Below are 16013 nucleotides of genomic sequence, written 5' to 3'. Positions count from 1 at the left end.
TTACCAAATACAGAGAAGAAAACTTAAACGTTCTGTAGGGTATCGCTACATTTAGGGTTGAAAAGAGAGGAAGTATATGAGATTAACCCAGACTATGGATTTATTTCTTTGTAGAAGAACATCCTTGGTGACCAAGATAGGGGAAAACAATCATAGGGTTGGCTTTGCGAGCCTGTAAACCCTAGGATTCAACTCGCTGCCAGTTAAAATCAGTAAAGAAAATGAAAAAAGGAAACTGATTTTACAGGATAATGGGTCATATTCTTTACATATAAGGAAAACCATTCCAGCCATGCATAATATTCTACATGAAATTACATTTTACTATTAACAAAATCTTGAACCAAAAGAGAAAATTATGGACATGTAAAGAGACTTATTGATTTTAGATTTAAACGGAAGGTGAAAGAGAAAGATGTATTGATCATTTATACAAAAGTAGAGTTATATTTTCCTCTACATACTTTGAAATGATACAAGTCAAAATATATTCTCAAGCTACAATGAAAAACTGAATACCCAGAATCAATCCCTTCATTACTCAGAAATGTGTGCAATGATGGAATCAATCATTTTAAATTCCATGACAATATGTTGGACACACTCACAGTGATTTAATATAGTAAAACAATAATAAGGAAAAAACCTAGAATTTAATTAATAGTCTTTTAGTCTTACAAAAAGTAGTTGAGGCTACAATCACCATTAACTATTAAGAAATCTATAGTCTTGAATGATTACATGGCTTAAAAAAAATTGAAGCACTACAACATTGTAGGAAGGTCGCCTGTGATGTGGTACTGAACATCATAGCCTATGTAAGAGAGTAAACTGAGAACCCTTAATAATTGTGGTAAAATGGAATCTAGAAAGGAAAATATGAACCCATGAGTCCTTTGCTCATGGCCATAGCTTAACCCTCTAAAAAATATGGAAAAATGGCATAATAAAGCATAACCTATCACATATAAAGAATTCAGTTAAATAAGAGACTTTAAAAGATGTAAACCATAACTTAACAGTGCAAGGGAAACATCTTACCTGTAATATACCCTATCGAGGCATGCCATGGTTTAGAACCTACTTAGACAAGTAAGAACCCAGAGAATTAGTGAGAGAGCTCCTCCTTTCTAAAACAACAATTAAATTAGAGTGAGATTTTTGTAGGACGAGTTTCATAAGTTAGTACCCAGCAAGATACCTCTAGACTTGCGCCTTTCCTCTTGCCATAGTACTGTTGAAAACGACTCAACCTGCAAGGGAAATATGATGGAGAACGGGTCAAGGGCTATAGGAGGGCTGATAAACAAATAAAAAATCTCAGTATGTTAAATTGAACTGGAGAAAATTGTAATCCCCTGAAGGAGATAAGCCACCCTTGTTCAAAAATCTCACCGCCATGAACCAATTGCAGAGCACCGGAAACCCTAGATGACAGAGAGAAAATGAAACACTGGTCTCGGAACCTTGGAGAGAATTAGTTACCACAACTAAATACTTATTAACCTCAACCGTCAGATGGCCTCGGAAGAAGGGGATGGTGGATATAGCTCCAGGTGTCTAGGTTGTGTAGAATCTTCTGGAATGGTGTACAGTAAAACTTAATATGCCAAATGTGCCAAGTACTTAACATTGGAAGGGGTGAACTATTGCGATCTCAAATTATGAGTCTAAGTCAGTGGCATGATTTTACAACTAAACTTTAGAAACTCTACCCAAAGGGTTAATAAAAGCAACTGTAGAGGCATAACAACATTAACTATACAAGGTATAACTCATATAAAACTTTAATATAATAATTTGATGTTGTATGAAAACATTTATATGAATTCCATGTGTAACAAAGTATTCGTAAATGTAATATTTCTTTAACAATGTTGTGTCTTGAGTACATGCAGGTTACAAGTCAAACCCTAATAAATTCTAATGATAACATATGGATGTTGCTAGACAATCCACTTTAATATTCGAATATAATAGAAATAATTTAATTTAAATTATAAGAAAGTTAAATGTTTAAATAATGTGAAATAATCTAACTTAATATATTAAAAAGGTGAAATGTTCTTGGTAAAATAAAAATAAACATTTTCCATGATTTTTAATAACCTTAAACTTAAAATAAAATTACATTAATTTTATTTACTTATATTGATTTTAAAATTTATAAAATTATATAATTTTTCAAATAATTATTATGTAAAAAAAATCCAAATTTAATACAAATGATGAACTCCTTCCTCATCCATAATCATATTAAAAATTAATAATATAATTTAAAATAGATTCTACCTATAAAGTGCTTATGTTTCTTATATCTCTCGACAACTCTTTTGTTCATTAAACAAATTCTGAAGTATTGAATTATTTTTTGGAATTTTTAGCAAAAGTAATTGAACTACAATTTATTGGCTTAAGCTTTTGGCTTCTTTTTTAAATTGAAAAGGTATAAATCTTTGTGGCTACAAATAAATTAATTTTAAACATAATTATTTAGAGATATAATAATTATTTTTTATTAAATATAAGTTAGAAAATAAATGTGGAAAAGGTGGTCATGTATTTTTGCAAATTAATTATATGGTATATGTAATTATTATATTTTTAATACTTATTTACATAAGTTTTATTTTGTGTATTCATGATAAAGTGATATTTTAAAATGATATTGTGTATTAAGGATTTAATTATTTATAATTAGTGATTTAATCAGTATGACAAGTGTTTGTTAGGGTTCAAGTATTTTATTGGTACAAACATTATTTCTAGGCAACTCATATATTATGTATATAATTTTTTTTTATTAATTTTAAAAATTAAAAACTTAATTATTTAAATAAGCCTGTATATTTTGGAATGGGTTTTCAGAATTTTAATTCAATTGTCAATAATTATTAGGTGGATGGTAGAGACACTTTGAACAGGCCTAGGGAGATGACAAGGATACCTCTTGTTCTGTCTACAGACCAAAAGGAAATTAAAATATTCTAAAAGCAAAGATGATTGTATAATATATAGAATACATAGTAGAGGTTGGAGTTCATTGGACCATGTTCTGTGTGTAGATCAGAGGGAATTTCAAGACAATTGGTCAATGTTTGATCATCAACATACCCTTCTAGGAGTATGAAATCCAGCACATCCCAGAGTTTCAATAAGACACTCTAGACGGAAAATTGGGTGGTTTATGTCCCAACCAAAGGAAAAAACAGAAACAAAAAAGTTGGAACTTGCGTTATGCCACTATTTTTCATATCCTTGTTGAAGGAACTCTAATTTGGAATTACAGGAGCTTTAATTTGCCATTGTATTTCATGCTTCGCATGTATAAATTATAGTTCTATATTTTAATATCTCTTGCATTGTAACACCCTCCACCCACATCTACCCAAGTAACTCGCCAACAGAGGTAAACATGTGACAAGAAGTTACTATGATATGATCTGACCTCCTAATTCATGTTACGGAAGTGGAACCGACAAAAACACACTACGCAGACCTTCAACGTCAGCAATAAGACTCCTAATAACCATCCCAACCTTTCTGGTAACTAGCCCCTGGGTCCCATTTATGTTTTACAGCACTTGACCCTAGGATGCTCCCATGATATGGGCTTAACAGTGTCCAAGATCCTATGGACTTTCTCATGACAAGGCATGCTAGTGTCAAGGGACTATTTTGCTCAATTTTGTGCCAGTGTCCTCAGAATTTGAGCCACTTTTTCAAGCCTAAAGCCCAAAATTCAATGAAACCTTTAGAACATAAAGATAATCAGGAAATGATGGAACAAGTAAAATTACTTAAACAAGCCCTTGAATGGACCTCTACTAGCCATGACAGACATTTCGTCAAACATATCACAAATATGTAATCTACATGTGTAAATAATAGATCTAAGCATAGGGGTGTCATACTCAACCAACAATCACTAAGAAGCATTGATGCCTTAACACATTAGCTGCAGTTTCATCCATTAGGTCATAGATGCATTGTTCATCAATTTACAAGTAAAAACATGATGAGAGCTATACATAGCTACTATCATAAAAAATATACGTAAACAACATAATAGAAAAAAAATACCAAGGAAATCACAACCATATGATCCACATATATACTAGTATCATACTCATAGAAATACAAGGAGAAATAACCTCATATTGATGATGTTAAATACAAACCCAGATGGGACTACCATGTTCCACCTGAACGTAGAATGGTTGAGCCAAATCTCTCTTCAGTCATTCACCCCCGTGCCATATTCCAAGCATGAATGTGGGAACTCATAAAACACATCAATCGAAAACAATCTAGGGCTTTGAGAGGCCAACCACCACAGCCCATCAAATAGTGATTACACCTCATGGTCATACATAATAAGACCATCATCAGATTGGTCTCTACCCAAGCCTTCCAGGGCTCTAGAGCATTTGTTCCAACCAAGGCTTTCAGGACTAGTACCTCAAACCATAAATTTCGTCATGCTTCCAGAGCGTTTTTCCAACCAGGGCTTCCAGGAATAGTAAATCAACCTACCAATGGCTTCCAGAGGGTTTGTCCACCCAAGGCTTCCAAGACTAGTAACTCAACCCAAGTTGTTAAAGGGCTTCCAACACGTTTGTCCAACTAGGGCTTCCAAGAATTAATAAGTCAACCCAAGCTAGAGGAAACATAGCTATCCAGAAAAAGGAAATTCTAGGAAAATCCATTGTCGATCCACAAAATCCTCCATGCCAGTGATAGATCATGAACAATAAGCCACATGCATGTGCCATGCATGCCAAAACTAGTGAGGAAAACATACATGCAACTCGGTACGTGCAAGCCAAATCTATTGTAGTTTGTTGATCCCGATGTCCTCTTGCATTTTCTTTCTCCAAAATTCCAAGTACGCAACACTCCTCCAAGAGTGCTCCAAGAAACTCAAAGTGTCCAAGAATGAGAGAGAGATCCAAAATTGAACTAACAAAATTCTGTGAAATGATCCTCATAAGCCCTTTTATTAATGAGGCCTCTATTTTCTTCATTTTCCATTATTTTCCTTCATTTTCCTCCTCACATGCAACCTTTGACCTTTCAGCTCCTTTTCCTTTTCATTTCCATTATTTTCATAAATTAATGTGCCAAAATGCCATTTTGCCTTTCCAAGGCCTTAGCCACTACCTTTGCCAATTTCCTTAGCCATAATAAAATGAATGAACACCAACACTAGGATGTCTTTCCCAACATTCAACTTGAAATAAGTGTCCCACAAACTATGGTTATTATTTTTCCTTTATTACTTTTATTACATGGAACTTTCACCAAGGTTGTTACAATTGTAATGTGCTGAAATAATGGAGTTGACGTTGACTAGAAATGCCATTTCTATGTTGTTGAATGGATCAACAAAGGTTCACTCACTACTCAGAATAATTTACATTATTTCTGTTTCCTCATTAATAACTACATCCTTACGCTTCCACATTACCCTCTCTGATGGAATGCATCAACACTAGACTTTGCTACCAGCTGCATATAATAGAAAAGTTGCATTTGAAGACATCCAAGTCGGCTTGATCATTCTGGTTAAAAAATTAACCTGTATGGTATCTTAGCACTCTTCGTAAGGCCTAAAATTTCTCTTTAGTTTCCTTCGTACTTTTATTTACTTTTTCTCTTCTTGCACAACCCAAGAAAACTAATGGATAATAAATTAGCTTCTTCTTTTTCCATTTGCACAATGTCCATTTGCACTCATTAAAGACCCATCAACACTACGACATGAAAAGGAAAGCATATCCGAAACTATCTCTTCATTATCACAAGAAGGTCTACCCTTACAATAACTCCAGTGAATATGTCCACACCTACAATTATCTCATTCAAGGCGTTGAACACATATTGGATATACTGGCTGATACAGGGTAGGGAAACTGCGAAGACAACATTGAGGACTTACAAAAATGTGCTCAGCTCAAGAAACATCTTTGGATTTGACCCCATTGATCATTGGACATCAAATCCACCTTTCTGCATTCGTTGATTTGGATAAATCCTTTTATAATATAATCCAAGTTGGGCAACTATACATTGTTTTGAATCGCACAGTAAAAGAAACAAACCGAAACTACAACCATCTAAAGAACAAATGGGATATTTTTTTGTTTGTTTCATCCACTATCAATCCATGTATGCATCATCATATAGTTTTTCCTTATCAATGCTTCCATTTCAAAACCATCAATGAAATCAAGTGCACAAGCTCGAATATGAATGTTGATATTATTAGTATTATATGTTCCACCTCAACTACCTTGACAATCTAATGAAGGAATGGAGCTAAAACACTTAGGAAAACCATCACACTAAAGGACATGTCAGAATTTAGCATTGATGTAACATTATAGGGATATCATTGTGACTCTAAAGGGAAGAAACTTGTTGAGTTGTTCTCCTTTGACAAACCACCAGTCCTTGGAATCAAAGAAGGTCATGTATCTGAATTCAACTGAACCACCATAGGCACTATCGCTAGCAAAAATGTTATCATAAATCCAAACATTGAAGAAACTAAAGAACTTCAAGCATGGTTTTTACAAACATAATTCAATTCTTCCTCTCCATCTTTGAGAAGAAACTGCAACACTGCTACTAGGTGACCCCGAGAAAGGAAGACAATTCACAACATTTCTTGCATGGAAATTTCCTAGAAAGAAATATGGGTTTCTATTCATTCAACTATAACTGCTCTTCACATGGATGTTTTCTACTTTATTGCATGCCCATTGATATTTAATCGTAAGAAATGCATGAAAAAAGTGATGCACCATTCTAAGCATTACACAAAATGTTACAGTGACTTCCCAAAATGTGACTACAATTGCAAATGAGAATTGAATCACATTACCACACTAGGCACTTACACAATGTGATAGTTTTAAATGATGTTGGAAAGTAGCTCATGGGTGTTACAAAAAAATATTTGTTTCTTCTTTCCCTTGAACCATATGATGTCCAAGAAATTTGTGGAAGAATTTGAGGTCGTCTTTTCCTCCTAACACTTTCCATCAAAACAAACTTTTCAATTATGTTGATTGTTTACAAACAATTTTGGTTATCTCAGAAGAAATTCATTATGAATTGGAAAGCAAAGAGGTACTCCAAGACATATAAGAAATGTATGATGCACATGATCTACTATATTTCACCTTTCAGATCTCTTCATGCCACCAAGGACCATTTCCATTTTGTACATGGAGTATCATATATGTATATATCAGTATTCCATAGTCCCGTGCAATATCCCCATGCTTTTGTAATACACTACTTCTAGCCAAGACTTTTCTTCAAAAAATCTAAGATATGTATGTTACGTCTTTCGATTTAATAGAAAATACATAACAAAATATGTACAATGTCTACATATATATACATTGAATATTTCTTTTTACAACTATTCATGTTATCTATCAAACATGTTCAATTAAAAAAAAAAAAAAATCAATATCTCAGTGTATTGATTGTGACATTCAAGGCTAATATAACAAATTTTCACACAAATCTATCATGTATCTTTGTAAACTATCAAGCATGTGATGGACACATTCTTTTCCTAGCAATGCTAACTTTTTTCCTTTATTATATAAACTATTTTTAAAATGTCAACATTCACGATTTATTTTCCATGCATGTACAATTCATTTATACTTCTCTATAATTTACTTATACCTCCATTATAGTAATAAATTATTTGCACTTGCTTAGATATTCCATCCAATAGTGAAAATGTAGATAAAAATGCACGAAGACACCTCATTTATTCACATAATAGAGACATAGTAAATACATGGTCGTGACTACTTTATAAAAAACGTAAAAGCCCTTTTTCCCTACCTACTTCTCTTCCCACCTTGTTTCTTCCCCAAATGTGCAAGCCAAATCACCTCAGCTTTTTGAAACCTAAAAAGCCTCTCACCTCAATGATGAGCATCGTTGATTTCAAAAAAGGATAGATAAATTTTCTCCCATGCATGTTTGCAGAATATGAAAAGAATCATACCTAGGCATGAAAACATGGCTTCTACATAGAAATCTTTCTTGTTGTTGGTTTGCCTGATCTAGGCCTCCATATCATTTTTCTAATTTGAACAACATGGACCTTGACACACAACCACTTTTCCTTTCTAATTTAACATAGGTTGAGGAAATTCTCATTGCACATGTCAACACAATTCTACAAGTTACTCATTCTCGTGGTCAGAAATACAAATAAAACAGCCATAGAATCAACTTCGCCCAACACATCACTATAATTTCCAACTACTTACCTCATACATGGTTTCTGAATTAGATATCCTCATTGCTAGAAGATACAATACTTCTAAAAAGGCTTATGAATTCCTTGTGTGTAAATCACGAGTAATGGTGGCACTTGAATACAAACTAATAAATGATCCACATTACAATGATGTTCAACTCAACCTATCTGCAATTAACGCTTTGCCAGATCAACCTACAAATAAATATATATATATATATATAAATAAATAAATAAATAAATAAATATATATATATATATATATATATTCTCCTTTGTAGTGTAACCACCTTTTCAGCCGAACCCGATCGAACTGTAACTGATTGTAATTATGACCCTAATCTCATCCTCACTCCATTATATCTCCAACCAACATCTTTTGTTCCAATGCTCCCAAACTCATATACTGAACTTGAACACATATGTGCCTCATTACACTTGACGACCTCAAATTCAACAAACTCGCTAGATTGGCACGAAATATCCCTATCCCCTATAAATCAATACACCATCAAAGGCCTTTTCGCCATGTCATTCCCCACACATCCTTACAGGCATTCCCATGATTGTACAACAAAGAATTACAAAAGTTTAAATGCATGAATATTCTTTGCATTTAGTGCAGTAGTATGTTAATCGATTTCGCCAACATCAAATATTTAGTTACATACGCCATTTTAGCCAAGCAACCGCTGCCATATTTGTAAAAATCCACATTGAAAAAACCTTACCAACAAATGTTTCATATCTTTGACAATGTCTTGGAGATTTTCCCTGTTCCAAATTCCCATAACAAGTTATGCGTTTTGGCACAGGTCTTCGAGGAACACGCTCTTACTGAAACAAACGATGGTGTGAATTTATTGATCTGATCACACAAATAGGAAGGCAAACATTTTTTTCACCCTCAGTGCAGTCAATACCAAGTGTCCTGACTTACACATGCTCATGCTTGGAATTTCTCCCTCAAATAAATCTCTACCAATGGAGAATTTAAAACGTAATTAAAAACCCATATATTACAACCCAATATATGCGTTGGAGATTTAGAATTTTCCTTGAAGAGGTTCTACAAAAGGGCTTTCAACTAATCATTTTCTCCTCCATCATTTTTTATGTTGTTAATATCCTTATTTTAAAACAGTTGGTTTTTTATTGCTTTCTAGATATTAATGGAAACATAGATGGATTTCACACATACATGGCTTCATTTGGCTACAATATGCACCAAATATGGACACTCTTGATTGGAACAATGAAACATAAGTCGATGATGCTAAGAGTTATTTCGATTGGTTTGTAACTAGTTGGAATCCGCATCATATCCATCATCGCAATAATGTGCTTCATCAAGCGATAAACCATTATTCATGTCTTCTTGACACAGCATCGATCTTCACATCATCTTTGTCTAACGATTATTAGGAGCTTGTTAATTGTGTGTTATGACACATAAAGTGTCATGAATCATTCTGCCTTCGTAAAAAGAACACTGTCTTGAGCTGCCAATATGGAGTACCATGGGAATTACACTCTGCAACTTCAATGTTCATTGACAATAAAGGGCATAAAACTTTCATCCCCACTCACAATAATGATAGATTGAACATCCACAATGCTAATATGCTCTCCATTTGGAGAGAAAATGTTGATTTCCAACCTGTTCTATCATGCCATGTTGTGTTAAAGTACATTTCAAAATATGTACCAAAAGCAAAAACAAGACCAAAAAGCTATCATCAAATTTTATCACACCTCTCATAGATTGTGCCTCCAGAAACACCTATCTTTAATGTCGTTTGAAAATTCCTAACAGAAACTATTGTAGACAGAGATATTGGGGCACAAGAAATATTCCATATGCTACAATTACTACCACTTTCACTCTGCAATCGCACATTCATTTATTTTAATATCAACCAAACTATTTTTAGACGTGTTTCCCTTGACTCTCAAAAATCTCTCTCAAAACCAAATGTTATTCTTGCATACATGAATAGATCTGCTTCATTAGAATCATTAACTCTCCCTGAAGCTACACGTTCTTGGTCATTTTCTTCTCATTGAAAGAAAAACCAATGGAAACACGTGTTCCCTCCATTCATTGATCATGTCTTACCATGATACACAACCATTCCTTCTCATAGTGATTCTTCTTATGTTGTTTTCTGTTGGAGTGAACTAATACTATATTTTCCTTTCTGCACACTCCCTACTGACATTATTTCCACTAATGAAGAAATAAATACACATTGGGAACAAAAAAATGGGACATATGCACCATGGCATGTTTATCGACAACCCGAAACCCATAATATGCAAGCCCCAAAGATCCATTCTCTCCTTTGATTCACCCTCCTCACTCTATTGACATTGATGAATGGGAAATTCTTGTTCAATTCCACTAAGGATATGACATTGAAGTTGATGAGCTTAAAATTCATGGCCATTGCGACTTCAATTCTAGCCACAATTGGTAACATACTACTATTCCTCTTGACTTGCAAGAATTTGCCATATATTTTATTGAACTCAACCGATCAGCTACCCAGATCCAACACCAACACATTTCAGACCCACACCAAAATTACTCCTCTCCTTACCTAAGAACATATTTTGACATTCTTTTTACTCACTTCAAAAACACTGCATGAGACTCTCCACTCAGAATGATCATCCACATAACAACTCAGACAAGGAAATTTCATTCAATTAGCAGTCTACAAAGAGCATTCTTGGCAAAATCTCCACCCAAAAAAAAAACTTCTTACTACTACTTACACCTACTGGATTTGCAACTTTCAACATAAAATCCCTTACAATCCATTATGCACTTCACATCCATGTCCAAGAAATGCATCCTCTTGAAGGACAATCACTCCTAAACTTCTAGGAACATCTTCACCATATAAGGTACATTCTAATTGATGCAATGAGTTTCATCAAGCAAAAAGTGTTTTTATTTATTGATGAATGCCTCAGAGAAGCATTCCCTTCTAAGCAAAATACAGCATTCAGCAATCACTCCATTATCCTTGTTGGAGATTTAGGCCAGCTAGCAACTGTGAAAGACATTCCTCTCTATGTTGGAAAAACACATGGAAATGCACTCTACCGTAGTTTCAATACATTCATTACACTTTACACTATTTTTTGTCAACAAGGTGAAAGCAGATCACAAGTTTCTTTTCATCAACTCCTCCCAAATCTCAAAAGTGGAATGCCTACTCAAGAAGACTGGAATCTTCTAATGTCAAGGATAGACTCATATCTCATGCATGAAGAGCATCAAGTGTTCGAATATTCCATGCACCTATATGCAATGAACCATTCAGTTGCTTTTCATAATAAAAGAATGTTAAAAAAATTGAACATGTCAATTGCAATATGCTATGTAGAACACTAAAAACAATGAAATTGTACTGCAATAGAAGATGTGCATTTAGATAAAGAGGTTTACTTATGTAATGAGAAAAAAGTTATACTTACCAGCTATTTATGGGTAAATTCAGGCCTTGTTAATGGTGCAATCGACAAAGTCATATCAATATTTTATACACCTGACTCAAAGCCTCCAACGTTTCCATGTTTCATGGTGGTTGACTTCTACCAATGCAAAGGGACACCATGGGACCTTTTACATTCAACATATGTACCCATTTCCCCCATTACAAGAGGTTCACATCAACAATTTCCTCTCTTAATGGCATGGGCTTTAACAATACATAAATCATAGGGTATCACATTAGACAAAGCAACTGTAGACATTGGCAACAATGGACAACAAGTATTATCATTTAATGCCATATCAAGAGTCATATCATTGTTAGACCTTTGAATCAAACCAACATTTCCATTCTCAAGCTTCTCATGTATGCAAGATAATTCATATCTCAGACACCAACAAAAAGAAGAATAACTTATTGCGTCAAAATCCCCACAAGAATATATACTTCAATTACCCATATATCTTATCCTGTAAATTTAACCATGGTAAACATCTCTTGTTACTTAACCACCTTTAACATACAATTACTTATTATTGCATGTATCCACATATTGTTCTATTACTTTTCAAGAAAAAATAAAATCATATTTTCTTACTATGTTTAAAAAAAAAAAACCAAAGTGCTACTCTTTATACACATTTCCACTAATAATTTTTTTTCTATTTATTTTCATGACCAACATATATGGTTATAAGCTACATGCCCACACTATACGAATACTACCGAGAGATTCAACATCAAGAGCTTACTTTACAAAATATAGAAAGTAGGATGATGCCACCATAATCCCTTCCTCTCTATCGTCTATGACCAACTATTACCTTACTTCACAACATAAGAATACTCATAAAAAAATTATTCACATCCATGAAAGAGATGCATAAAGGAAAATATGATTGGCAAGAAAACCTTTCACATTTTCACGTCACAATAGATATTAATTTTTGTTGTCGATGCCATGTATCATTTTGTATATATGATTAGTTCCTCACTATCAATGACATTTGTATATATCTCATCTTGTATATATGGCATTGCATGCTTATTTCTTCCACCGATTTAGCATTTGAATACTATATTCTCTTTTGTTTACAAACACTTGTATCAATTTTGCAGTCATCATGTTCATGTGCTGAAAATTGTTAATGTGTTTTTCTGTTATACAAAATTAAATAAAGAAAATCGTTTTCAAAACAGAGATAATTACCACCACACAAATTAGCACTATTTTGACTATATTTGATTATTCATGTCATCCATTTCTGTTCAGAGTTTTTATCTGTTGTACTTGTTGATGTAATGGAAAATCACTTAAACTACAATTCCACTTCGACAAATACAATGAACCTCTAGGTAAGCAAGATTTAGGGTGTTGTTATACCAACGGTGCTAAATTACATTTCGCAGAAGGCCCAGGAAAAGTGATTATGCTAGAAATAGTTTTCAGCAATAACTTCCATTGAGAAACTGCAAAGTTCATGTTGAATGATTTCCATATTCAATCTTATTGTCAGGCCACCATTTTAATGCTTGCTTCTTAAAGCACTAGTATGGCTAATGGCTACATAGCATATGCAATCTAGATCTTTCTTCTAGTTGAAGTCTCTGCAATAAAACTTGTCATGAAACTTGTCTCGCTAAATAGTCAAATTGATTTCAGACTCTTTGAGATTTTGCTACTTAACATCATCCTTTTTTTATGTTTACTTTGGGTTTGTCTTTTTTCTTGGAGCTTCAAGTTTATAATGGTAACAACCCTTAGCTATAGAATTCTAATTACGACAAACATAAATTTTTAGCCATGAATATGTAAATAGTTAGAGTTTAGGTGTCGCCAAATACCTTTGGTCAGAAGGTCGATTGTATACTTCTACTCCATGAATCTTGTATGTAACCTTTTAAGGACTTTTTGTAAAGGCTCCAAATTTTGTGACCTTGAAATTTAATATTGTTGAAACAATTCTCTAACCTTTTAATAGTATAATTGGTATATTCACATCACAATCTAAAACCTATATTTAATATAAGAATTGTTATTTAAAATAAAATCACAATTTCTCCAATTTAGCATTCCTATCAGCATCCTTTTGCACCTTTTGGGGCAATTACTATTAAATAATTCAAATTGATGGAAATTATAAATTTAATTAAAAATGCTAAAATTGATTTATTTATTAGTTCTCAAAGTAACCGTGTTAAATTTTGATGCATTTTTTGTTTTCTATGTTATATAGATTTCTTAAGAATTTAATTAAATCTTATTATTTCCATAAATTGTGATAAGTGAATTTATAGTTTGGAATGTGAGGATTGGCATCATTAAGTAGCCTGTGGGATACATTAAAGCTACCTTGTTTTGTTAATTTTTTAAGAAATTAGTTTTATTCTTTAAAAGAGTATGATTCTAATTTTGTAACAACTAATATTTTACATTGGATTGTGATTCTTTTTATAAGTGATTTATGGTCATCATAAATAAATATGAAATTATTTGTTCATCATTTAATCATCACATAATTGCTTATAAGTCATAAAAAAAATTCAATTTTAAGGTATTGTGAAACCTCTAAACCTATATAGAAAGGTAAAATAATTTTGCATTGTGTAATATTATTATGTTTTGAAAAAACTTGTAATAGATTTAATTGTTTTTCATTTTTACAATGTAAATGAAATACATTAGAAAACCTCACAACCTTCTCATTCAAATGCCTTTAACTTATGTTAACTTATACCTATAATGAAAAATGTACTAAGAATTCTGATAATATAGATATTTTTTGTAAGTTGATCTAATGTTATATTAATAATGATGGGAGAAAGTGATCAAGCTTCGTGGCCTAAGGCACATCGAGAAAAACCAAACCTCGGTGGCCTAAGGCATATCGAAAAAAACCAAACCTCAGTGAACCTTCCAGAGATCTAATAATAACTATAATCATTTATAATTTCCCTACTAAAACTAAACCAAAGGAAAGAACATAACTAGAAATAACATAGACATGATCTGGGAGGAAGGATGATATGGGCCTTGAAGAGGGGAGACCCTCTCCTTTTCCTTTGTTGAATTGTTTCCCTTTTGGTTCATTCTCAATAATAACTGGGTACGAGCTAGTGCATTGAGAAGTGCAACTGTTCATTTGCTTCAACGTTTTCTCTTCTTTATTAGAATCATGTATACGCTTTAACGTTAAATCGAAAATCTATCGTACAAAGTACGGTGAGTTTGGTTTCCAATCTTTTAATTTATGATTCTCTAAGAACTTAGTTTCCAATTTAATTTACGATTCTCTAAGAACTTGGTTTCCCATTTAATTTATGATTCTCTTGAAAAAAATATCACCATGCTTGGTTTCCACCCTACTTGGAGGGTTTCCAATCTTTTAATTTATGATTCTCTAAAACAATAGCCAAGATTTTAGTACACTAGTAAATTCCATGGTTAAAAAGAACCTTGATATCATGCAACGAAAAAACAAAAATACTAAACCCAATGGTAAAAGTCAAAGAAGATCTAGTAGAGGTTCGTTGACGATGTTGTTTCATTCAAGTAACCAACCCCTCAATTCATTCCGAGTATCAAGAAAGATGCTTGGTTGAAAATGCATGCTTTCTAACCTAACCAATATCTATCCAATATAGGAATTTTCACATACATTTCCAAAATCCGTTATCGAAATAAGGATCGCCGTTTTCAACGGTATGATCGTCGTCTGTGGCTGTGACAGGTGATAGCAGGAAGAGGGCAAAATTCCAAGTGCCCAAAACTAATACTAGATCTTCGAACCCATTGATAGTGATTTTCAGAAATAAAGTAATGAATGGATCTAAATCTCGCATAGGAGATTGGTTTGTCACGAAATGTACATACTACCAGAGTTTTATGAATATAAAGCTCTGAGTTTACGAGATTGTTCTTGCTGATTTATACGGTAGAGATTTAGTTGCAGCAGAGATGCTTTATACAAGTTTTAAAACGAATAGGACTCTCTAGTTACTCTAAATTTTAAAAGGAATAGAAGTCTCTACTTAGCACATTTTTAAGGCACAGCATGGCATATTTTTATATAAATCTACCTTACCCATTGATTAATCACTGTCAACATCAGTTACTTTTGATGTTATGTTATCGAGTTGTCTTTTGGAAAAGTCAATATAAGTTACTTTTGACTTTACATTATTAATCACTGTCAACATCGGTTACC

The 16013-nt window shown here is 33.1% G+C and overlaps 1 long non-coding RNA gene across 2 annotated transcripts; it reads right to left on the bottom strand.

Moving 5' to 3' along the window:
• Window positions 1-631: 631 nt before the first annotated feature.
• On the bottom strand, window positions 632-1521 carry LOC149226447 (uncharacterized). 2 transcript variants are annotated; one of them, XR_016247046.1, is made up of 4 exons: window positions 1396-1521; window positions 1202-1253; window positions 1042-1080; window positions 632-958 (listed from the first exon to the last, which is right to left on the bottom strand). It is a non-coding gene; the product is annotated as an uncharacterized LOC149226447 (long non-coding RNA). The 2 variants fall into 2 exon arrangements; XR_016247047.1 differs by having other exon boundaries at window positions 632-814; window positions 1396-1507.
• Window positions 1522-16013: the final 14492 nt, after the last annotated feature.

The sequence above is a fragment of the Pinus tabuliformis genome, chromosome J (assembly GCF_031772625.1).
Source record: "Pinus tabuliformis cultivar Carrire ecotype Pingquan chromosome J, CPIR1, whole genome shotgun sequence".
Lineage (NCBI taxonomy): Eukaryota > Viridiplantae > Streptophyta > Pinopsida > Pinales > Pinaceae > Pinus > Pinus tabuliformis.
Note: the sequence above shows the minus strand (reverse complement) of the source record. Positions and strands in the feature narration are given on the sequence as shown.